Raw genomic sequence first — 5,255 nt, forward strand, 5'->3', positions numbered from 1 at the left:
AAAAAGCCAATCTTTTAATGCATCGATATAATACTTCCACATAGCCGCGTGTTCTATAATATATTAACCGAGTTTGTGCCCTTACGAGAGGGAAGATAAAATGCACTCGCCTTGAACATATCGTAAGATGTTGACCTCTGTCGTACGTATCTCAAATGAATCTGTGCATAACGAGACGTCTAGAACTGAGCCATCGTTAACTTTTCAGTCAATAGATATTATTGTCTGTCACTTTCGATTGGGCAATGTTACAGCAACATTGTGAAATTTTAAGGCGGGATTTTCAGCTCCACAGTTTGCAGGTATAAGAAGTAGAGCTTCCTCTTGCAAAAAGTAATTTCTCTTTCAGCTTCGGAGCTGTAGAAACATTGTGAAAACGTTGATTTGTGGCAGCTGCATTAATTACAAAGCCAAATTTCCAAAGGAGCGTTATTTTTAACGAAACCCTTGCGGTCATTGAACTGAGTATATTCAGTGTAATTTTCTATAAACCCATTACAGTGGGAATGGTGATTTTGATAATGTCCAGGGCGCTTCTCTTTTTCGACTCTACGTTTCAGATCTCTCCTTCAGATAAATCTGAAGAGGTGCTGGGAATTGCTCCCAGGTCCTCCCACAACGAAAGTAGTGACGCTAACCGTTCGGCTATGAAGGAGGCTGATTTTATTGTGCATGTAAATATATAAGCAAAACCCTCCCCGCATACACTTCTCTCTTTTCTCTTTCTCTCTCTTTGCAGTGTTTATGTTAGCGAGGTAACAATGTTACAGTTTACAGTTTTTGCCGCTGAGGAACAGTAACATTCATAACTTTCAGTGAATTTTAGATTAGACATTACACACAAGGAAACAGGTCCCAATGGAAGGGAGAAGCTCTTTTTTTACCTTTACTCCCAGCTTGAGAAACTCTCATGTGCAACGAATGAAAATATTACTTCTTTCTGAATGTATGCTGTCCAATAGCATGCATCTGGTGTAGGAATATATAATAGTTCAGCCACAGACTGCGTTTTTCATTTATAATAACTTGAACAAGAGGCATATTCTGTCCTCATAGACTTCTTTAAGAGATTGTGAATTGAGACATGTGAAGGTACAATTTCGCAGAGATTTTTTTTCAATGAAGCATGTTCTTTGTGCACAGTTTTCTTAGGAAAAAAATCTCTTATTGTGTTCCCAAACAAGAAATGGTAGTACGTTAATACACAGTCAGGTCCATGGGATAGGACAGGAAACACCCTCCTACGTACTCTCCGTCTAGTGCTCAGTAGCTGATATGCAATAACGTCCTTAGCAGAAAATAGCACAGCAATAGTGGGCTCTGTTACAAGAACTGAATGTGTCACGGAGAGTAGTAGGTATTATATAAAGAATGAGTTTGTAACCTTAACACTTTTGTGATGAAAAGCCGCAATGCATATCTTTGACCGTGGACTCATTTTTAATACACTCTAAGAGGAAAAAAAGCGACACGTCACGAAGGAATTATCCGAATTTGACTGTAATCGATAGATGTGACCTACATGTACCGACAAACAATTGATTAAAATTTCACGAAAAGTGAAAGATTAATTCAAGAGAAAGAGCTTCACTAACTGAGGAAGACGACAGCGCATTAGCCTACCTCTGGTCCTTATACAAGCAGTTATTTGGCTTGGGATTAATTGATAATAAAGTTGTTGGATGTCCTCTTGAGTATAGTGAGCCATATTCTGTCCAGTTGGCGGGTTACATCGTCAAAATACCGAACTAGTTGGAGGGTCCTATCCATAACGCTCCAGACGTTCTCAGCTGGGGAGTCTGGCGACCTTGGTGACCAAGTTAGGGTTCGGGAAGGGGCACCTGAGATAATCACTCCTGGTTGTTGGGCCATATGGCAAGCGACGGTCAAGTTGGTATCCCACTGCTGTCTGTGTCTTCTCCAGACACGTCTTCGCTGTTCATCAGGACTAAATTCGAAGTAGGACTCAACACTCAAGACAATCTTCTCCAGTCAATGAGGTCCCAGGCCCTGGAGATGCTCTGGGCAGTGTGGGATACCAACCTCACTCTCATAGCAGGACCTGTTCTGCTGTCATGCGTCGCACCCTTAAGTCACAGCGACACGTCGACGATATTCTACGCCCCATTTGTTGCCCTTCATGGGAAGCCAATGCCATCATTGAGATGATGGCAGCCCGCTCGCAGTGAGAGTTTCTACTGCTCATCTTCACCATACCTTGCCCAGAAAGGTCGCCAGATCACTCTCCAATTAAGAACGTTTGGAGCATTATGGGCAGGGCACTCCAACCAGCTCGATCTAATGCGCCAGTTGGGCAGAATTTCGCACGATATCTCTCCGGAGGACACCCAGCAACTCTATCAATCGATACCAAGCTGAATAACTGCTTACACAAGGCCCAGAGAAGGACCGATGCATTATTGACTTGCACAATTAGTGAAGCTCTTTCTCTTGAATAAATCACTTAATTTTTTTTTGTGAAATTGTAATTATTTGTTTTTCTGTACTTTGGTTTTCTGTACATGGGATTTCTGTCCCATTCGGGCAATTGCTTTGTGGTGCGTTGTTTTTTTCTTTGTATTAGAGTGTATTACGCCAGAGACATGTATCTGCATAGAACTCTGCATATTAGGAGTTAGGCGTTATGCATTAGCCTTTAGCCATTCACCAGTAGGTGGTAGCCATTAGCCATTGATCGTTAAGTGTTAGGTATTACGCACAGACATTAGGTGCTTTGTGTTACTGTATAGAAACCTAAGGGGAAGGGTGAATATATAGGGAGAATGGTGGACACCTAGGAGGGTAATGGCCTGACTCTCTTAGGACTCTTCCATCCAATCGATCTGAGAGACATCTTGATAGTTACAGTGCCCAGTCACAACTCAACCGATTTTCTGTGTGTCTGACTCATCATTTTTATACTACACTCTGTTTGGATAAATGAAAAAGGGAAGACAAAGTGTCTACCATAAATAATGCAAATTGACACCATTTTCACGCATTATTTAAATACTATGAACTGACTAGTAAAGGTTTTAAATTTTAAACTGACACAATCTGGGTATTTCCACAAACGTGGATGCTTAATTCTGGGCTGTGATTGGCTGGAGATAAGGGAGGGGGAGAGAGTTTTTAATTTACCATTTGGGCAATTGGGCTGGTTTCTGATATTGCACTTTGATTGGTTGCAAATAGATGAGAGGGGTGTGGGGTATAAAGCACAGCTGGTTTGTTTCTATTGCCTTAGTCCTTTACATTGGAGGTTTCATTTTGAAACTGCACTGTGGTTGGTCGAAGATCAAGAGGATGGGAGGGCAGAGGGAAAGGAAGGTGTTTATAGGGTACAGCATGAGTCACTGAACCAAACCTCATTGCATACCAGCCCTAAATTATTTTACGCTTCTGGAATGATTACTGTTCCTCACGAAGAATCTTTTCTTCCTCAGGAACGAATCAATTAACTTGAGCCCATGTCCTGGACAACCTATGGAGTCTAATTTAAATATTACTCTATCATGACAGACGAAGTCATGGACTTTTTCTCTATCAAGGAACATGGCTCCAATGATCTCTCCTTGATTCTTTGCTGTACATATGTATTCAACCGAGCACAGGGAATACTGCATTGCACAACAAAATTAAAGGATCACTTCCAACGCGTAAGTTTGAAATTTGGCTCAAAGGTGCCTACGAGCTTCCCTTGTAACAGTGCAAACGGCTGGCGCCCTGTGGCATCACCCTTGGGCTCAGCGGCGCTTCAAGCAGTAAGGAGTCGACAAATGCGGAAAAAAGGCCACAGGTCAGAAGTTCATGTGAATTTTAAGGTGGTTTAAAGGTGTTTCATTGTCACTAAATTTCACCACAATTCTGCCCAACGCCACCATAGAGGTGCCACACTATGGGGAGGTCGTTTTACTCAAATTACACAGCTTCTTTTAACGCCAATGCAACGTAGGCCAGAACCTCAACACACAGCGTTAAAACCACGCTGGTTTCTTATGTCTGGCTGAGGGAAACTTATCAGACACACGCCCGCTCGGAATGGAACTTAAATGCCCCATGGGCTGACATACAGGGCGTCAATGAAAACATCTCTTCCATGACCGTCGAAAACGACAGTTTGCAGTGAGAAGAGCAACATAACGGCATTCTTGACAACGTTCGACACTGCAGCCACCCCCTGCGCGTTTCGGCACTACTCTAAGGACATCGTGAGGCAGCAGCCCCATTGAACATAATCTGACCCCTTTGGAATAAACTGCGACCACAATTTGTGCTCTGGTATACAGGACGGAATCATAAACCTGAACATGATCAAAAGCAGCAAAGGGGTTCCACGTTTTTCAGCGCTTCTGTTTCACGCCATCGTGTGACGTGATCATGTGGGATGCAACATTACCATGAGCGTGAATTAAATGGCACAGGGCCCCTCTAAGACCCTCCAATTCGCCAACACCCTCAGTAGCATCCACGCACCTTTCTTGAGGACCGTGGTACAACAACAAAGTTAGGAAACTACTGCGAAAGCAAAGAGAGCTTCACTCAAAGTTTAAACGCAGCCAAAACCTCTCAGACAAACAGAAGCTAAACGATGTCAAAGTTAGCGTAAGGAGGGCTATGCGTGAAGCGTTCAGTGAATTCGAAAGTAAAATTCTATGTACCGACTTGACAGAAAATCCTAGGAAGTTCTGGTCTTACGTTAAATCAGTAAGTGGATCGAAACAGCATATCCAGACACTCCGGGATGATGAAGGCATTGAAACAGAGGATGACACGCGTAAAGCTGAAATACTAAACACCTTTTTCCAAAGCTGTTTCACAGAGGAAGACCGCACTGCAGTTCCTTCTCTAAATCCCCGCACAAACGAAAAAATGGCTGACATCGAAATAAGTGTCCAAAGAATAGAAAAGCAACTGGAATCACTCAACAGAGGAAAGTCCTCTGGACCTGACGGGATACCAATTCGATTCTACACAGAGTACGCGAAAGAACTTGCCCCCCTTCTAACAGCCGTGTACCGCAAGTCTCTAGAGGAACGGAAGGTTCCAAATGATTGGAAAAGAGCACAGGTAGTCCCAGTCTTCAAGAAGGGCCGTCGAGCAGATGCGCAAAACTATAGACCTATATCTCTGACGTCGATCTGTTGTAGAATTTTAGAACATGTTTTTTGCTCGAGTATCATGTCGTTTTTGGAAACCCAGAATCTACTATGTAGGAATCAACATGGATTCCGGAAACAGCGATCGTGTGAGAC

Source organism: Schistocerca cancellata, chromosome 4 (genome assembly GCF_023864275.1).
Source record: "Schistocerca cancellata isolate TAMUIC-IGC-003103 chromosome 4, iqSchCanc2.1, whole genome shotgun sequence".
NCBI lineage: Eukaryota > Metazoa > Arthropoda > Insecta > Orthoptera > Acrididae > Schistocerca > Schistocerca cancellata.